The sequence below is a fragment of the Pogonomyrmex barbatus genome, unplaced genomic scaffold, assembly GCF_055798465.1.
Source record: "Pogonomyrmex barbatus isolate J1 unplaced genomic scaffold, ASM5579846v1 scaffold10, whole genome shotgun sequence".
NCBI lineage: Eukaryota > Metazoa > Arthropoda > Insecta > Hymenoptera > Formicidae > Pogonomyrmex > Pogonomyrmex barbatus.
In genome coordinates this window covers 2,937,541-2,959,325 of record NW_028297099.1, presented here as the reverse complement: position 1 = coordinate 2,959,325, position 21,785 = coordinate 2,937,541, and the positions used below count along the sequence as shown (strand labels likewise).

The 21,785-nt window shown below is 41.3% G+C and overlaps 1 protein-coding gene across 4 annotated transcripts in view; it reads left to right on the top strand.

Moving 5' to 3' along the window:
- kek5 (leucine-rich repeat, immunoglobulin-like domain-containing kekkon 5 protein) overlaps positions 1-21,785 on the top strand; it is a 120,153-nt gene that overhangs the window by 65,463 nt on the left and 32,905 nt on the right. For 2 of the 4 annotated variants that reach the window (XM_011646565.2, XM_089070338.1), the window contains exon 2: positions 6,404-6,476. The exons of 1 other annotated variant lie outside the window; for it this stretch is intronic. The gene's annotated coding sequence lies outside the window, so the exon portion shown is untranslated. The remainder of the gene's footprint in view (positions 1-6,403; positions 6,477-21,785) is intronic. One more of the 4 variants, XM_011646566.2, reaches the window with a different exon arrangement.

The window sequence follows — 21,785 nt, the reverse complement described above, 5'->3', positions numbered from 1 at the left end:
AAGTGGTTTTTATCAGAAACTTCTACATTTTTATACATATTAAGAATTATTATTTTCAATAATCAATTGTTCTAAAACAAGATCACATATTAAATACTATTAATTTCCTAATATAATATTCTCGAATTTGTTTCATCTAAATTAATGCTATTTCAAATCTTCCAAATTAATAGTCGGTGATTAATAGTATTTACGAGCAACGTGCCGAACAGATTAGCGGGAAGTATTTAAAGCGATACGTTATTTCATTTTGATGCCGGATTATTCAGTTAGTCAAATTATTCTATCAAGTTTGCATATTATCGGTTTATTTGCCAATTTATTACTCATTATCTCTAATTAATGTAAAAATATTTTAAATCTATGATATTGCATTATTAATTATAATCATAATAAAGTCAAAAAGTCGTAAAAAACTATGAGAGAGATCTTTTGTGAAGTGGCAATATAAAGCGATACACATACGTAATTAATTATAATAAATAAATAAACACTTCAGCTTTAACAATGCACGAGAACGTATCGTTTCGGCAATAATTTGTTTCTCTGTGACGTATATGCAATTGATACAAATATATGCAAATAATAATCTTCAATGTTCCAATTTCATCAAATTAATGACAGTGCAGTGAACTATAGAAAATTTAGCCGCAAAATGGTTTATATTCGGAAACAGCGTTTCTTCTTTCCAAAATTGACATGAAACCAATATTCGGATATGAAGAAAAGAGCGGTAACAATTAAATGTAATGCAATAATAATCTATTGTTGAATATGTTAAATATTTTCTGATATATTAGCAATGACGTTATTGATTTTTGGTTTCTATCAGGATTCCGTTAAAAATATTACAATTACTCGTGTATAAAAGATTCATAGAAATACATAGAAATCTGTAGTGATATTTTCTAATCTCTTTAATATAACTGTGCAAACTGGCAATCTGATAATTACGTTTTCATTGAGGTGCATCGATCATAGCCCCTGGCATAGCACAGCAAATTTAACTGGTACTTGCAAATTGCTGTTAATAACAACGTTCATTCCGTATTAATACTGAGGAAAGAAAAAAGATATATTTGATTAACATAGGTCATTAATTCTATTATTTAAAAGAATATTTATTGCTAACAGCGTCTATGTAAATTATAATATTATATCAATTTATTTAAATTACTGTATACTTAGAGAGAAGAAAATTTCAAATGGATCATAATTATTCGTAAAAAATGCATTTCGATTGCATTCCTTATTGAATCTAGGCGAATAATGTTGTTTCACGAAACGTAGATATCGACGTAGGTAACGACGAGATGCTTCCTTAAAATCAGCAGCGCAAACACTGTGATATTTTCTTTAAATTCCGTTCTAATATAGTGACTTACGGCATTGCAGATGAGAGCAGGCGATATGTATCGCAATCGATTCCTTATAATCACTTTATTTTTAAACCTGATTAAAAAAGTCATTCATAAGCGATAATTTTTCATATCTAGAATAAAAGGTCACTATTTACTATTATCATTATTCGCTATTTATTTTTTATCATTTTTTTTAACCGTCCAGATATTTGGAAAATCGTGGTGCAAAATTATCGCGACCATCAGTAATAATTGTCAATATCCGTTTGTCGCCGGTATTGACATATCAACTGTGACAGGACAGACGCGAAACCTTCAAATCACAATCTAATCACGATCTAATACAACTGCTTTCATAGATCACCGCAATCAAGGCGAACATTCTCGCAATCCTCGGCATCTTCGATCTGATATCGAGAAGTGGTCGCTCACAGAGTGATTCCAGATGGCCGGTGCGCCACTATTTATCCGGATGGGAAGCGTAATGGCGAACGTACAATCTTGTTACTGCGCCGCGGTGATATGGGCCGGGCTATAGTGATTCAATAATTCAGCACCACGCTCCGCCGCCGGCGCTATTTCGTATCTCGAGAGTACTGATCTATATGTGTACGTGGAGGCTACAAATGAGGGACGCAACGGGACATGGAGGTTCGGAGTAGACACCTCGCCATTCGCCCACCTCATCACCCACATCCCAAGTTCCCTGGGTTACGCGGGACCCAGGATCCCTGGAAGCGTTTACCTTCGCCCCCGTTGAAAGCGCATAACGGCCAGGGCTCGCACGAGAACAATGAGAGTCCATCCTCGCTGTGAAACAATGACGAAACGCGCTCCGGTTAACCCCCGAACTGAAGATCGCGTCGAACCGCACGAATCTCTCTTTCTCTCTCTCTCTCTCTCTCTTTCTCTCGAGTCCTTTGTCCTATAATTGTTAGTCCGACGGTGATAAGACATATCAAATGACGAAGGAACTCGATATTGAGCTCTCGATTGCGCGCATCGTAGTATTGTGATCGTAACACGTTTTAATGGTCGTTAATCTGCCGGTTGCATGATTAGAAGGTAATGGTCGCCAATGGTGGAGACGGATGCTCGGTGTGTGTGTGTGTGTGTGTGTGTGTGTGTGTGTGTGTGTGTGTGTGTGTGTGTGTAGTATGTAATATATACATTATATATATATATATATATATATATATATATATATATATATATATATATATATGTTACGACGATGAGATAAATGTGACGGAAGAATCGTCGCGCAGCGGAAGTCGCGTCGCTCTATAGGGCTCATTTATAGCGGAGATTTCATCTCAAACCGCCATTAAGTGTTCCGGTATTTAATGTAACTCAGGTTCTTATCCAGCGTACCGCTAGAGCCGATTCGTTCTTCGATCTCCTCCGAGCCAATACCCCGAACGAAAGTTAATCCCGAATTGTGATCAATCTCTGACGCGCGTCATACCTATAAAGAACTTCATATCCCGTCCCATAGCTTTTATATCGATCCTATCTCGGTCATCGAATTGGCCCACAAATTTTTGGACACTTTTGGACGCGAAGGACGCCTTTTCCAAGCGTTATTTCAGTGTGTTATTGAAGGTCCAAAAGAGGCTAAAGATAGTCCGGGAGAGATTGCAGGGATATCGTTGCAACCTTTGAAGGACGCCTAGTCGACGCCCGTCCTCGAGAAATCCTTCGACTTCCAGGGCAACAAAGGATTTGGGATAATCCTGAAATCCTCGAGGTGTATATCAGCGTGTGTACAGCGCTAAAACGAAATCGCACAGCAGAGCCAAAAAAAGAATCGATGCGAACGATTCTTGCGACTTGTGCTTGTGTAATCCAGAATGACGAATCGATCAAACGCGCGTGTATTGTTTTTCCGCTATATCGTAAAACGGTCTGTTATATTAACACCTTAATGTTGCAGGAAGAATCTATCGGATGTTGGAAAATACATTATTCATGTAACTGCATTATTTCGAATAGATATATAGATATTATTAATTTATGATCCGGTTTTACATCGCAATCATGCGATCTAAAGCTACAATCTTTAAAATAATGTTATGTGTTAATGTGTTTTAACTAATATCAATATCAATTATATCAATATTACCAATATTATCAATATTACTATAGCAACGTTTATCGCTCTTTGAATATATTTTTTTTATATGTATAATATAATTATAGCTATTTTAAAATTTTATATTACGGTTCATTCCAATCAATTTGATATATATTTCTTTTTCAATTGACCTGTGTTGTGTTTTGTTTTTCGTCAATTGGAAACTAACCGAGTTCACGATTTTACGCAGTTTCGCGGTTACTCGCGCTATTTTGAATCAAAATTGCAAATTACAATTCAAGTACTCATTCAATCGGATCGGAGTTTGACATTTTTTCAGCAACTGACTCTTTGTATGGCGTTTCGTTCTTTTGCCAATTGGAAAGTAATCGAATTCGTGTTTTATCGATTATCACTTGAAGTCTCATGTTTATTCGTGCTTGTGACGCGTTTCGAAAACATCGAAAAGGATCGAAATTATCGCAGGTGCGAAAAACATTCCTGTTGTTACTTTGCAGACACGTCACGCACTCCTCTGTCGTCTCGCGGATAAGTATAACCGAAAGTAATACACCTTCGTAATACACCTCTGCAAGTTTCCACAACATGTTTTCCACATTAGCGAGCCACCATACGTAACATGAAAAAAGAATGTCGGAAGTACGTGATGTCGACGCGCGAATTCATTTCCGGCGCAGTAGCTCTCGCGAATACTCTCGCAGAAGCGCGCGCCTCCTCCGCGCTCAATTCCCGCGAGAACGTCCCTAAAATAATCCCGGGCGCAAAACGTGTCGTTATAAAAATTCCATCGTCTCTCCTCGTGCCAGCGACGGCACGAGGAGAATTTTGTGTTCCTCGTACGCCGACGTTTTTCTCTCCTCCGCCTATACTCTCTCTCTCTCTCTCTCTGTCTCGCGCGAGCGAGCGCGCCTCCTCTCGTTCCCACCATCACGCATTAAGCGCATGAGCCCGCCTCCTCTCGTAAATCCGACTCTTCATAAATTTTTCATCGAACTTGGAGAAGGTACATAACCAGCCACGGTGCACTGCTCCGACAGGAAACCTCTCGTTCCTATCGATTTCGCGCGACTCGCCTACATTCCGCACGCGCAAACCGACCGGTGCGTCCGTTATATTCGGAAGTTAATTAACAAGTACGAGACGACGGTAACGATGGCCGTCGACATTAATTGTAGCTTAGCGTTATGAGGCGCCGACAGGTCTCGGATAAACGTCGCCGTCACCGCGACGTGAAGCCTGCGCCAACCAACGTGGGCTGTCGACAGGAGAAGAATACACGAATAACGCTTCTATATGCAGCAGACCCTCTCGCAAAAGCTGCCGACTGTACCTCGCGAAGCCGGACAGCCGCGAATAATTAGTTACTGGCAATTGTCTGTGATTCCTTACAAGGGGCAGCTTCGAGCGCGAGCGAGTGGAAATCACTTCATCTACTTTACGCGTCTCTTCGCTGAAGTCTTCCATCTATTCGGATTTTCGGCGAATGGAATGCAGCCTCGATTCAAGTCGCGCGAACTATTGTAACGCACAACGGAGCATGAATCATAAAGGAATCTCACGTAATTCACAACGGACGCTTATCTTCAATATGAATATCATGCGATTATTTAAACGAAATGGCGCGTACATGTTATCGCTGTAACGAAGAAACGTTGGATCTTTGTATCAAATTAACAGATTTTACTTGTCAAATTAAACCGTAATTTCCACTAGTACGATGCAATGAAATATTATATTTAATTGACATATAAAAGATTTATTATACGAAATAATATAAGGAAAAATTTTTACAAGAAATAGCTCTCTTTCTCTCTCTCTCTCTCTCTCTCTCTCTCTCTCTCTCTCCCCCTGCTCTCTCTCCCCCCCTTTTTTACAGCCTATGAAACATCTGCACTTTTAAACATAAACTAGTAAGATTATACAAGCTCACGAAGGAAAACTGCGCGTGAAGTAGTACAACGATATCTCGTATAATTTCTGCGTAAAGGAAAACAAAGTAGCTTCTTTATCTCGGCGCGGTTCGCGGCGCAAGCATTTACGAGTTAAAAATGAACCGCCGAGGGCGCGTCTTAGCGGTGGATAACATCCGGTTGGCTTTAATGTAAACGCGGAACTTCGGGCGGACCTCGCTTTCGCTTCGAGGGCCGGCGGCCCGATTAAAATTGACCGGCACACCGGCGTCGCTCCGCTCCGCGCCGCTCCGCTCCGCGCCGATGTCGGGCATGCCGGTATGCGGTGCAACACGGGCGGTCGCGGCACTCGCGCATATTAAATCCGCGACGGTACACGATTTAACTCCTCTCGCACAATAGATTTCGTTCCGCGCGAGTTGCCGCGTCCCGTAAAATCGAATGCAATCGCTCTGCGCACCGCGGAAACAATATCTCCCGCGGCTTCTCTCGCCCGCGCTTTTTCCGCGCCATCCCTTTCTCTTTCTCCCTTTTTCTCTCTATCCTCGACCTCGGCGCGCCGCAGTTTCCCTTTTGCCCGCTTTCCCCTCCCCCCTCCTCCTCTCAGCCTCTCTTTCGTTCTCTTTAACATCGCGCCGGTGGCGGCGACGAGCGCTTTGAACTTTTCCAATTTTCACACGATGAGATTCAACTACGGAAGCGAATGAGACGCCGGTTGTAATGTATGGGAAACGATCCTTAGTGGCGTTTGCGGTGATGATGTTACACTGCTCTTAGGTATTAACGAGAGGATCTCAAAGAAAGCGATCGGGAATTCCGTGAATCGTAGATAATTCCAAAATGGAGAGAATTGATGTGCGAGAATTGATATGTGAAAAAATAAAATAATACATAAAATATTCACTTATCCGATCACGATGCGCATTCGTTATACGCTGAACGGAAAGCCTTCCAACAAGAACACCGTTAGGTTTACTATAATCGACGTGAACACGTTTGTCAGTGATAAATGATTCGTTCATGTCCGATTTCAGGATGCCGACCACTGAGACAGATGATCGTATCGTCCATGTAGCCCAGGAGAAATTATCCCAGTTCGACACGTAGGTAAGCAGCGCGATAAACTGACCCCAGCTCGGCGACTTTAAATTCAATTGCCGGCCTGCCATTTAACATGCCACGGGCAACGAACCGCAAATTCTTGCCGCGCGGCGCGGATGCGGTAATTCCATTAAGAACGTTCGTTAAGCACGCGGCACGAAAGAAAGATTTCCCGGGGGTACTTAATACCGTAACGAGTTTGTCGTGGCGCGCCAGCATGCTGTTGACGCGAGCGTTCCCCTGAAATACCGCCCCGTGGAAAATCGTGGAGGGCTTTTGCAGTGGGAAAATTTCCAAATTTCACTGTCGAAATTCGTATTTTTTTCTTATCGCGGAGAAAAATTTCTGTTCATTTGCGATGTAGGTTAACGGAATTGTTAAACGGAAAGAAACGATTTAATATGCTTCGCAAATTAAGCTCGCTTTGATAAACTCGACGCGTACGGAGACGGCGAAAGCGCGGACTATTCGCTTATCCACCCTGCGGTAAGCTTCTCACGGTCCCAGATTTACATTTTGGGAACATGCATATACGCTTTTCGCAATTGAAATTCAATTTATCAGGATTTTGCGAATACGCTCGCGGTTAACTTTACGCGGGCGCACAGCCGGGGGCCAAAGAGGACGAATAAATCCACGCGTGGTTTTACTCTCGGTGATTGACTCGATTGCTTCCGGTTTGGCTGTTGACGTATACACATAAATGCGCGGACGAGATGCTGCCATTTAGCTGAGCCAATTAATTAACCTGCGTATCGCTGCTCTTTTTCATTTCGGTACGTGTACTTCTATTATACGCTCCGTATATCGGTTATCGAGTTTGCTACGAAATGTAGAGCGGTGTTTTATCTGGCGGTCAAAGTTTATAGCTCAGCCACTGCTTCTGCTTTCAAAATTCTGCGAATTACGAAATGTTTTTCATATCGTAACGAGGTACCAGAAATATAATGCAGAAATATTTATTTGTCTCGTTTTTAGAATTGAAACCGAAGAGGCAGCTTTGTTCAGGCCGAATATAAAAAATAATTGAGTTATATTTCGATTGTGGATATTGCATCTTTGTTCGATATACACGTACGTATATAGAAATCTTTGAAATAAAAAAAAATATTAAAAGCGGATTAATCAACGAGATTAAATATGTCGGTAGTAATAATGACGATTATATCCCAATTGTGATTTAATAATATGTATAGTAATTATATAATATGCGCGGTAAATGCAATTAATTTGAAATAGCGCCTATCGACTCCACGGTCCAGTAATCACGGGAATCGAGATTAGTTGAAATGACATACGGATTATCTCGCAAAGTAACTCTCAATTCATTATTATGTATTTAATATCTCACGTTTAGCACGCGCTGACGCACCGTTGCCGCGGTACATCTCTTCGACATCTAATTTTCATGAAATTTCCACCGTAATGATCACTACGTACTTTTCGTAACTGGATACTTTGTTAGTACTTAAGCTGATATAGAATAACCGAGGCAAGGATTAATGATAGAAAAATTTTAAGTATTTTGATAATTTACGACTTTAATAATTCAATATTATCCAGCGAAAGAGCGAGAGTAGAGAGGCCGCCAAGCGAGCGAGCGTACATATTGCTCGCAGCAACTTGCGGCGGACATAAAATCGTGCGCGCGCGCACGCACACACACACACACACACACACACACACACACACACACACACACACACACACACACACACACACACACACACACACACACACACACATCAACGCCAATACTAATTGACTTTCCGTTAAATCTGACGAAAATTCGCGATAGGTTTCGCTCGCGTCGGAAACGGACCTGATGTCGCATAAACATAATTAAACAGCGAGAATGGCTTGGCTCTCGTGTGATTTCAATTATTCCCGGCGCGCGCCCGATTTCGGCGTCGCGCAATTAAGGAAGAAGGGCGCGATATTGGGATCTCGAATCGACCACTCTCCTGACCTGCACGATGCCAATTACGTCTCGATCGTCCCGCTCAGCAGCGGTGGTTCGCTCACGAGCGGTTGCTTTCTCCATTTACCTCGGCATGTAGGTGTGCCTATCTATTGGCGCCCGTCGTCTATATCTCGGTCGATTTACGGTCGGGGCGAGAGAGAGAAGGGGGAGAGGGGGAGAGAGGAGGGCGAGAAGAGAACGAACGAGAGAGGGCACAGACCAGAATTTCATTTCGTCGGAGGCGCATTCGGTATCCTCGGGGAGTCGTCCGGGCCCGCCCCGCAGCTTTTCCAGCGAATTTAAAGGATGTCCGTCATCTTGACGGATCTCACGCGCCGTCCCTCGGCACCGTAAAAGTGGATTTAAGGGGATGTACGACCGTCGCGGGCCCAGGAGAACACGACGGAAATGTAACCATATTGTATCGACACCAACGCCGGAGTTTCGTCGCGCCACTTGTCATCGGTCGCTACTTCGAGGGATGATCTTCTTTTTCCGGTCGCGCCCCGAGGGGAGATTTCGCTGTCGTAACTCTACGCGGCTCATCCTCCGCGGGAACATCCGTCCCGCGACATCTCTCTCTTATCCTGCTTATCCAAATATAATCGAGAAATTAGATTGCATGAATTACGGAGAGACGATACAGATGCATTTTTAATATCGACAAATGAAAATACTTCTCGTGTTACTCGTACATTCTCATCAATTATTTCACGCTTGCGCTTCGTATCGATAATTCAATTAACTTGAAATTGTAATATGAACATTGAAATAATAGGTATTTTATATTTCCCGTGTGTTGTATGTTTTCAGATAATCCGACGGTAGTATTAGTAACCGGTTTGTGTTCAAATACATAATTAAATTTCATATTAATGGTTGAATGTTATGTCGTTTGATTAATTTGAAATTTAACCTATTCAGAAGTAAAACATTTTGTTAAATTGTTTCACTGTAGCGAAATCATGCGGGAAGCACAAGAATATCTGTATTTTTTTTAGACGAATATATCTCGACATCACAACAAAGCCTTAATAGTTTAATTATGTTGTTATTATTTACAATTTTTCTCGATCAGTATATCTGAAAAGTAGATTTTTTTTTTATTGTGATTTTTATTGTGATTCGGTCGTTAAATATTCTATTCATTGAATAGGAAATGAACTTTGTAATGATCGTGTAACTCGCTAATAGGCAATTTGAAAGCATGAGTGCTTTCGAAAATTCGCACAAGCATGTTAGACAATCGCGACTCCACGTCGCGGTATTATCGTGTGAAATTATACGGAAAATCGGTCCATTGCCTTCCCGGCCGATCATTCGCGTTGACCTTAATATTCGCAACGCCACCAAGGTGGAAAAGAGGCCGCTCTATCGCGGTTCGATGCTTGAACGGGCCGCTACCTACAATAGGAAGTGCATTGCCAACGGCACGGCATGCGATCAAGGGTGCTCGACTACGATATCACATGGAGACGATATGTGCCCACGTGTGTGCCACCCCGTAAGGTGTATGTGTCTTCGTGACTAGGCGGAACCGCGGATAAAGCTTGTATGTTGCACTCGCAACCGCGAAAGTTTTAGATAGACAGAGAGAGAGAGAGAGAGAGAGAGAGAGAGAGGACAGAAGGAAAACTGGTGGTTCCGCGATATGCGAAACGTTATTGTTCAGATAAGACCAATGTGGTTTTGCTCGGCATGTACCAGCGGAGCGATTCGCCAATATGGCGGTATGAATATCTGCCTATCTACTCGCTTTACCTGGTACGATTACCACGAAAAAAGCGGGACGTGTCCGAGAAAGGATCGAGTGCAGTTCGATTACTCACCTTGAAGAATACATAGGAGGAGGAATAAGGAGCTTGAAAGGATCGCGAGATGATTGACACGTGGGCACAAGGCGTGTCATGTACTTCGGGTCCATTTTCAGGAAGCAATTTACAATGGCTGTCATGGATGATTGGATTCCTCGGTCGGTTGATAGTGCGATGGTCAATAATTAAAAAATAATAACGATAAATATGATTTGAATGCCTATGGTTCATGAAAAACACACACATTAAAATATGTCTTTTATTTTAATTATTATAAAAAAATACTTTCCGTATAAAAATATGGATATTCGCATTTGCGTCGCTGTATAAATTATTCATTTGCGTCAATTGTTCTCTTATTGCGCTGTGCACAAGAGACAGACGAGCAAGCTAACACAATCGGTGGAAAATTCCAAAATGCGGAAGGCTGCAGCTGAGCTTTCGATCGTGGCTAGCCACAGTTGGTACATTGGTACGTACATGCATAAGTATTTGCATCGGTTTATGTCAGGACAACGATAAAACATCGTTTGGTTTAAACGCGCCAAATGAGCTATTAATAGAAAATGCCGGTGAAATTTCGCGCACCCTGGATTCGAATAGAAATTAATCTATTTAAATTAAAGCTGCCCTGTGAACGTATGACGTTACGGCGGTCTCCGGACGCCCATAAATTACTTAATTAGCTATGGTCACGGTGGTAGTTTGCGCGAAAAAGTTAGATAAATAACGCATCGCATCTGCGGTGGTAAAATCGTATTTTATTAACTCCAGCGACATCATGATATTTGTTACGTTACATATCTCGCGTGTGATGTACGAAATTGCATTTCCTGTTGCAACGTTCGGTTTGTTATCGAACAACTGATTAAAGATCCCTCGCGTACGTCCTGCGTGAAAAATTGATAAATGTACGATTCAACAAGACGATAATTTATCGACCGTATACATGAGAAACGATCAGGCTGACCTTATAAAATATGATAGGGCCAGCAAAGCGCATTGAAAGTATTATTATGGAGGTATATAATAGTCCCAGGCTGTATTCGCGCCAATAATAAGTGACGTAAAGTGCCCAATTGATCGCGATCTTCGCCAGTTTCGCGCGAACGAGACCACTTTTCTGAGCCAACGAAGCTGAATTAATCGTCGCCCGGCGCCTCACTCGGCGTTTCCGTCAGCGCGAGCACGACGAGCACCTCTTACGCTTTCCTTTCACGTCCGAAAGAGCAGCGATTTATCGTCCCTTATTTTCACATCAACCAGACAAAGTGTACGCACACATACAAGCGAACCTCATGTTTTCGATTCGCTTCTTGAAGAAGAGATTTCAAAAGCTACCTCGTGCAATCAGACTTCTCAATGGCTACTTCTTAATGCATATTTAATTATTAAAATCTCTAAGAGCATCTATTGTATGAATAATTATAGCAGCTATGCTTTTATGCCTTCCATGTAACGTATTAAAAATTTAATGAAATCCACTAATAATGTAATATATAAGGAATGTGAAAAATTCAAATTATTTTTTCTATTTTGTTTAGCTGATAATTTCGACAGTTACACATCATATTAGTTTTATATCACAAATTTTCTAAAAATATTCTTTCTCTACATTCTCAATTACTAGCTGAAAATGTAAGAGATTTTGGCGTGCCTGAGACCACATGTTTGCAATTCTTCACCTTGTGTGTTACAACAGTCACTGTGCATCTAAAAAGACAAGCGTCTACAAAACCATTGTCGATTCAATCTATGTCAAGCATGTCGTGTATCTTTGCTTTCCTTGAGACGTGTTTGCGATGGGTTGCACTCGAGGGAACGTACTCCAAAATGTGTCTGACATCGCTGATCTCAATTTTCACAAATTTAGATCAACCGGTGCCAATTCGAGGTGCCAATTTCTTTCGTCTTTTCCTTTCGTCTTTCTTAGCACCAAACTCAAATTTTTCAGTTATTTAATACTTGAAAATTAGTTAAATTAGTTTAAAGAGTTAAGATAATCGTTAAATAATCAAATGTTTATTTCTTATAAAGTTATTTTCATCGCGATTTTTTTACTATCCACATGTGACAATCATCGAAGATGACATTTTGGGATACGCTATTGAGACTTCACACGGAAATTATATTCTTGTCGACGTGAAATGTAGAACGTTCTAAATGTAGAATGTTCACCGTAGCGCGCGGGTAGACCCGAGATAAAAACGAAGGAATTTAAAAGAAGCTCAATCCTTCCTTTTGGTCTATACTTGTAAAGCCTTGCAGATATCGAGCGGCTGAAACCCGCTCGAACATTGTTGAACCAGGATCGCCGCTCGTCCGCCTGTTAATCGGCGGATGTACCGACAAGACGTGTCGTCAGCGTGTCGGCACGTATACCGGTATACGCTTCGTCGACGTGGCGTCGTGGGTTCTTCGAGGGTGAGCCACGACGAGGACGTAGACTCGGTTGGGAGGGCCTATTGTGCTCGCCCTCGACGCGATCTCCATGGGTCGGAAAGTACACGACCACATTCAGGACCGAGGAGAATAGCCGGGCGACGAGGGTGGCGATGAGAGAGGCGATTCCGAGGGACACGAAAAGAGTATTAAAGAACGCGGCGTCGCCGCAGAAACGTGGTGTAGTAGTATGTACACAGAGATGTGATGCGAATTCCCGTGAATGCGCGGCAGCTGGTCGTAGGTGCCACTCCGACACCATCGGGCACACGACCCTCCCAGACAAAAAAGAGGAAGAGAGGAAGAGAGAGAGGGTGGGAGGGAGGGGGAGAGAGAGAGAGAGAGACGGAGGATAGTTACTCTGCAATATACTTCATATTCTCGGTTTTTATTATTTCGCGATTGCGGCGGAAAACGTGAGCACAAAGGGAGCGTAACGCAAAAGATTTAGCAGGGCTGTCTGAGTTAACTCGCCGTTTCAATTATTGAAAGTTCGCCACCGGGATAATAGATGCGCCGAAAGGAAACCGGACAATACGGTTCTTCAATTTCCACCAATCGAGTAATGAATTTGCTGGCTCTCATTAGACCGTAGTCCTGATCGTTAGATACGCGGAAGATCTAACGATAACCGTTGCATTCATCCTGTGATTACCTCCACGAGGGGGCTTCTTCCACAATGAAACCGAATCCTTGAAGCAACGAATAACGGCGCCCATAGTGATGCTTCGATCAATGATACGCGTCGGCGAACATCTCGTCGGAACTTGAATAAATGTGAATAAAAGAGGAGCGTATATTTCCGGCTTCGTCGTGGCCGGCAACAAAATGCAGAGCCACCTTTCAAGATTAACGATACGATGTAATGCCATTGTTTATTTATCGGGCTGAAATTTAGCTCGCCATGGTAACCGCATTATATCCCAGGTTTCATCTAGACTAGTAGTTACAGATTAATGTAATTTCATCACTCCTCTCTGTGTACCGCCAGAATTACTGTTCTCGCGTCTGAAATACGAGAAATCGTATTTTACATATGTCTCACGTACTTGCGGCCATATCCTAGGATGCATTACGACATTACGACTGATAATATCTGCGTATAACGCGCATTGTGCGATCTATGTTCTTCCGTGCGTTTAACAATCACGCCGTAGAAGACACGACTAACACGAAGAATTTTAACGTTCGATTAATTAAAAAAAAAAAAGAAAAAGAAAAATAAAATAAAAGAAACGGTAACGAGGATTACGAGGCGAAAATGGTATGTATGATATGTATACATCCAATGACACTCCCAAATTACTGGGTCAAAGCTGCGCACCACATCGCATTCCCATTTTCATTTTCATTCTCCTATTCATAACTGCCGCAACAGCGAAACGCACATTACACCGTGTACATCGAGAATAAATGCGTGTTCTTCGGTATCTCGTGTACAGATAACGCTACTCCACATGGTCCGTGCGAGACGCATCTCGCTTCTGGCGGTTTAAGTTGATGCCATTAATAAAAGTTGAACGTTTCGTGCATGTGATAGTAATTGGATATAAGTAGAAGGTATCATATTATAGTTATTATCATGTAATATCACATACATATTACATATTCTCAGCTCTCTCTGTAAGCTAATACATAATATTGTGAAATTGCGTTGTGAAACATTGTATATTACGTTACCTCATGCTATTCGATCGTGGCATCACAAGTGTTCATTAATTTTATTAAAATGTCTCCGACAAGGATGCTGTAAATTTTCTTGTTCTGAAGATAGAACCATGAGCTGCAGGAGATTTAAACGAGCTATTCGTCTCTCTCTCTCTCTAACCTATATCTATTCTATATAGAACTATAGAATTATTAAAAATAAAGCTGGAAATTCCAATGATTAAATTGCTATAAAATGATAAACCAGCTTTACTAGACATTTCACTCTGTATCGGCTGCATCGAGCCCATGCGTCACCGCAAAGCAGGTGCAACGCATGCATGTCAATCAGATTTTCCGACGATCCGTGGGCACACGTGGGAAACCGCGTTTAGTTTGCCATTAGCATGATTAAGATCCGCTAACACATTTGTCGCTGTTGATTTATCTAACTTGTAAACGATAACTTGCAAATGTTATCTCGCTTTTGCAGGACATATTTATTCGCCCGATTACAATTCCACCTATTTCCCATTCCATACGAAACAATCCCATCCTATTTCTATTCCATACGAGAAAAAGAGAATATTGGCAGGAGAGTTAATAAAATAGATGCGCCACCGGAGCGCACCTCGCGGTGCGTATTTTCGCGGCTCGAAATTAACGGCGCCGATGTGACGTCGTTATCCGGGTCTGCAAACGAGACACGGAACGAAACCCCGGAGTTTTCTATATCCGTCGTAGACGAATATGCGCGCGGCAATTTTCTCAAGTGGACGTTATTACGGCGGAAAGAACAAGGGACGTACGAAGTGGGTTGAGAGTGATTACCAAAGATTGCGGCGGTGTACGTCGGGTATCGTGAATATATACTGGGTCACGATCTGTCGTGAGATTATGTTGCTACACTATAAGATCCGCCTGTTGTTGTATGGTTCCTTACCGCACGCTTGCCATATTCCGACGTAAGCGATAGGCCGCTAACGATGTTTGATCAGACGGGACGGGTTAATCGAAGACAATACAAACGTACCTGTCGAATCACATTACATCGTGCTTCATTATGTTTGATCACGCTTAGGACTCGGCAATCTCGACAGACGCGTCCGAATACGAGAGTTTTACTATTCTCGCTCACTCCGTGCCTTTCTCAAACTGTAGTAAATGGAAATTACAACTGGAGAACTAAAATATGGATTTTTTTTAACGCGATGTAAAATTCATATCCTTTCTGAATTGGGTCTCACACGTAATCAGAGCAATCTAATAAGTCACATCGGATATTTCTTGATGTGTAATTATTAAATGTCGAATGAGCGAATAATTCAGTAACGAAATATTATTTTTTCCAGGCCATTACCATTTTTATTCTGAGATATAAACCGTAACGTGCCGACTTTTTAATAGAGATAAAACAAAAGCTACGACAGATTTTTTAACAAAATTATTATGATAAATGACGACACGCGCGGCCAGAGTTAAAGCGTGCTGGTATTGTCGATCAAAATTAATAAAAAATTACCGTTGTGTTCTCGTCACACACATATTCCCGGAGGATATTTCAGTATTGATCAATCGTTCTTGTTTGATACTGCGATTTACATCAACATATAAATGATTTATAACATGAAATCATATTTATATTTACATAAAACTAATTGATGCACAGAAAACAATTATTCCAGTTATTATTCCAGTTATTATCAATCCTGAACAATGTTAAATAAGGTTCAACCCTATACTTGGCAATTTCCGATTTATTAAAAACAACGTTAAATTATTAATTAAAAATTACTAATTAAAAATACAATAATTGATTCAAAGACTGTTTTAAACGCGTAATATCCATAATTCGTGATAAAATTCGAAATAGGATTCTAATAATTTTATCTGCTGTTTAATATAGAAAAATATTTTGAAAAAATGCATATGCAATGTCAAAGTATATACACATAAAATACACGGATGAATATAAAATCGTAAACCAAATTTTCTCCCGATTTTTATCGAATCGACTATCCGTATTATAAATGTGTGAACTTGACAATACGCAGCAATTAATGGTCTTTTTTTTTTCTTTTCAATATATGAGTATTTAAACGTACAGCAAAAATAGGTAATCGATTTGATGCCATTTATAAAGATTTTGAAGGAGATATCGCGTTCGGAGCTGATAACTGGTTCCAAGTAATGATGGTTCGGTGAGGGAAAATGTGGGTGCGTGTTCAGAAAGCAAACAGCGCACAAAAAGAGAACAGCGCGAGAAAAATGAGAGCGAACGAGTTTACAGAAAGGAAGATAAAATTGAAGAGCGGGCCGTGATCAGGATTAATAAGGTGATCGATGAAACGTTCAATTTTTTTCGGAGAATCTCCCACGAGACATTTTAATATCTTCAATATTTGAAATTCTTGATTGCACGGTCGATTACACGCGTAAAATTTTTGTTAATTATTTGATAACTTTCAAATTTACTTGTTAATTTGTGAAAGATACGAAATACTTTTATTATCAACCATATACCGCAATATTAAATCACTGCTTCATATCCGCAATGTTCATAAATCGCGAACATATCACTAATTATTGGAGATGTACCGATATCAAAAAAAAACGTTCAGTTCTAGACCAGAACCGATGGACTGTAAAAATTAGAACACTGACGGAACTCTGCGAAATGATATTACTTTTTATCACAGTAGAGATTATGTGTGATAGAGTAAGCTCGTGAATCTCACGACTTTATTTGCTAGTTATACACGCGATATCGATTGTCGGATTCTTGTGATACATTATCAATTGTAATCCTTTGCTTAATATATTCGCGCACGCACAAGAACACACACACACACACACACACACACACAGGCATATACACTAGAATAAATGTACGAACCTGTGGCAATGTTTTTCGTCGGTTAACCAGCTCGAGAATCCATAGATCCATCTCAATTAGTTGGCGTTGTTACAACTCAACAAGCTTTGCCTCGCATTACCAGCTATGCCCAGCGACCGGAAATGACGGTAAGGCCAAGTTAGTTTCCGCGGGCGCTGGATAGAGGAACGGGGGAGTGCGTTTGACTATACACAGCCGGGAAGATAGCGCCGAAATTTCGGGTGCTGTTAAATAGATTGAGCTGCGCGCGGCTCGCATTACTGGCCCGACAATAATAACTTCGACACGGTTGTGTGGGTGGCTAAATATCCGCCGTCCGGAAGGTGCGGCATGGTTTAATATAAGCCGACTAGCGATACCCAGTCCATTAATTATAATCAGAAAAAGATACACCGTGTAATTTCCGGACCGCCAACGCTCGTCGTGTATCGCTACATTTCGATCGGTGTGCTAGATGCTGCCGCGGTTACACCTACTTCACCTTGTATCTACGACAGGCGTCTATACAATACATTATCGTAATTCGTAAGCGGATTTCATGATACGGTAATTTAACGTTAAATCCCCGCAAGACTCCCGTCGGGGTTTTCCTGTTTATCGTTTGATTTTATGACATAGAATATAAAGCGTGACCAATAAAACGTCAAGTAATACCTAAGTAATGGAAAAAAAAAAAGAGTATTCCAGCGGGCATACTCACCTCAAAAAGCCATCTAGCTCTGGGCGTCAATTCCGCCGTACATCTGTCGAAAAGCTCGTTTAAAAGACTTTACGTGTCGGAACTATAGGCGTTACGATACCGCAGCCATATAGATCAATTTTCGAATTTATTTGATCCGAGAAAATCGAGAAGCATGGATATGTAGGTGTTAATGCGCATGGCCGCAACACCATGGACCATGTTCGGCGACCGCTTTTTCGCACAGTCGTTGCTTTTATCCGCTTGCAGTTGAAGCGTGTCGGCCAACAACAAAAATTTGAACCGTGCCGCGAAACAACGCGTTGCTGTTACATCGCGCATGTGAAATGTGTCGACAGTAATTGCCGTGGCAATTACGCCGCGTCACTCCGCCGCCGACCACTGTCTATGTAATGCGGTTCTAAATGCGCCTTGCCGCGTAGAGCAACGTACCTATGCGCGATATTATGCAATAAGCGAAAGCCGTATGGAGAACGCCTTATGCCAAGATCACGAAATGAGTCCAAATTGTCATGATAATTGGAGCAATTAAATTTTTTTTCCTCTTCTTTCCTTTCCGTCCGGCCTCTTTAACGCTCAAATGTTTTGTACGTATCATGTTTTTCCGACAACTAAAAAATTACGTAATCACGGCGAAGAAACATAATTTTAAGCGACAATATTTTATTCAATTATATTATACTTTTAATACAGATTCGAAAGTTTTTCTTTACGTCCCTATAATCGATCGTCGGGGAAACCAATGGCCGAGTAATCGGACTTCAGATAATTCATCCTCCACTATACAATGTCGACACACGAAGTTGCCTCTCCTTCCGTTTCTTCTCAAACAAACGAGACAAATAAACTTGAAGCGGATAAACATCCGGAAATGGCCGTATTTGAAGTTCCACTAATTGCGAATGGTCTCGCTGCCGAAACTAGCGCGGGAAGGCAATCCGCCCTGTGCAACGACAAATGTAACTCTGTGTATCGCGACGGTAAATACATAGACGCAACATGGGGAAAGCCCGCAGAGTTCAGAAACCTGAAGTAGCTAACGTGCGCGTGTTGTACGTACAAAGCTAATGAATTTTTGTGACCTGGGCCATGATGAAGCCAATACTCCGCCAGTATTCTCACGCGCGTGTATCGTGTTGGGAAATTTGCTAAAACTAATCACGAAACTATCGTGAAAGTGCTAGTAGTATGAATAATGTTCTTGTTTTACTCTCTTTCTTCTCTCACCTCCCCCCTCTCCCCCCTCTCTCTCTCTCTCTCTCTCTCTCTCTCTCTCTCACTTTTTCTCTCTGATCGCATGTCACGATGTGTTCGAAGCAATCGAAAAATTAAGTCGTCATGACAAACATGTATTTCTCGTCGCGAAATTGTGTGTCGAAATTGAAATTCATCCCGATTCCCCGATTCCTGAAAGGACCAACGACCCCTGCCGAGTATCTAAAATAATTTCGACACGCTGAAACTGTAGCGAATTACGATACAGATTTACGCGTTGCGCGTGTGCGTAGAAATATCAAAACTATTTTGCCATAATATATTTAATGTAATCCCGTGGCTCCCGAACTATTGATTTATATCATTTGCCACGGGCAATCTGTATTTCAAAATGGAACGGCAACGTAGAATGTATATACTGCGCGAAACAGCGCACTTTAGAACCGCGAAAGAACGATGCGGGAATTATGGCCGCGTCCGCTAATTAATCACGCTTGGCAGTAATTCCGTGCAGCTCGCATCGCGCGCTTATTTCAGGGTATGGTGGGTATGTTTATAGCACCGGCTAACCGTAACATTAAAATGTCCGCCGTCCAAATGTATCTGAATGGCGGTATATCATCGATGCGCCGCTAATACTTGGTGGCTTCCATTCCTGTACATAATTATGAATTTTATTATCCGATAGATGATGATTCACTCGACGGAACGAAACACGATCGCCCGACTCGGCGCGGCGCGAGAGCCGTTATTCAAAGTGTGAGCATTTTGTTTCAACAATTGAAATAATCTCTTGAACAAATATAAATAACAGATATTTTTTCTGCCCCCGTCTAATATTGGATCTTCTGTTTGCGCGTTATTTTCTGTTTTTTTTTTTTTTTTTTTTTTTTTTTTGTTATTTTCCATGCATAGCCGCGTGTTTATTATGTAACATTTGCATCTCGCTTGCAAGTGTACATACACGGCGTTCTTTTTGCCAACGTTTTATTGTGCCTGTATGCTCGTATACGTCCGTAACACTCGAGTATGAGCACTTTCATAAAACGGACCGGCAATTGCTAATCTTGGAAATTGCCCAGAAGGATGCACCTAGTTTAGATAAGTACGCGTTCGGCACATTTGTAACAAATGGTCTGATAAAAGCCGGCAGTAAAACATTTCTTTCCCAGAAATACTCGTTTTATACACATAAAAAGGATACCGCACAGATAATTATCGCTTGTACTCTAATTTTAGAGCTTGTAAATGTAGCTCAATGTAAAAATGTAAAATTACGAACCGTCAATGCGAATTCGCGTCTCACCCACGTAGCTTTAATATTATTTTCGTCCTGAGCTTTGTATCTTTCAGTATTGAAATAATATATAAACTTTACAAAGGCAAAGGGACAGGAGAGGAACTAAATTCCGCAGTGACCATCAATTTAAATGTTATTGTCACGAGAGAAAAGCATTAATAAAATTGAATCGTGCTGCTCAATGCACATACGCGAGTAATAGAATTCGTGAGTTATTATTACGTTTTGAACGGAAGATAATCGCAATAATTTATTGCTCCGAGACATCCGTTTTGATTGTGAAATTTTAGTTATATGTTCCACCATAATAACCGTGATAACATACTATTAGCTATCGCGTATTGTTACATTAATACTGTCACAATTCGTTTAATATGTATTATTGAGGATACTTGATGCCATTTTGTACGTAATATACATATTCGCGATCATCAAACTTGTGTAGCCGCGATACATCGACGAACTCACGGATAGATTTTCTGAGGTGAAGTTAAAATATTATGTTAAAAGTATTTTATGTTATCACGTAAAAAAAGATCGGACGGACTTGAATATATTAATTATCGCTGGCTATCGCATTTTCGAATTTCATCATTATTTTCGTCTATTATCCGTCTAACTATTACCGCATAATTGCTCATTAAGCGAAAACAGATTCGTACCGTCATTTTAAGGATTAACGGATGCCGCAACCGTTCATCAACCTCGCGCGCATAAACGGACGCTTCATCAACGTCTTTACGTCTTTGCAAGTCGATATATTTGATTCATCCGACTCCGTCTATGTCTTGGTCTGTCTGTCTCTCTGTTCATCTATCTCTAGTAGTATCATATGGATCATATGGGTGATTCTCCATCGTAGTAGAAATGCGCAACCCTCATTCGAGGCCCGCTGCAATCGTCACTTTTCTTCCTCGTCTTATTTTGCCGCCGCGTCTAATGGCTCGTGTGCGAATCTTCCGTCGATGGGTGCAACGTAGTGAGCATACACAACAGACTGCAATTGCATCCTGCTATGTTACCCAAACGTTCCGCGCAAAGTTGGAATTTGTAGACGACATGGCGAATTTCTGCCATGCCGCATCAGACATGCACATGAATTCTCTAAACCTCGTTCCTGCAGCAAAAGCACGCGTTTTAATCATGTAATTATACTTCCTTTCCCTATATTCCTTCCCTCCCCGTCTCTCTCTCTCTCTCTTTCTCTCTCTCTCTCTCTCTCTCTCTCTTTTTCTCTCTTGTTTTCTCTATCTCTGAATCAAAATGATAATCGCGACATTTGTTGGAACCTGCGGATTGTACATTCTCGAGTTTAAAATTTTTAGTACATTATACTGG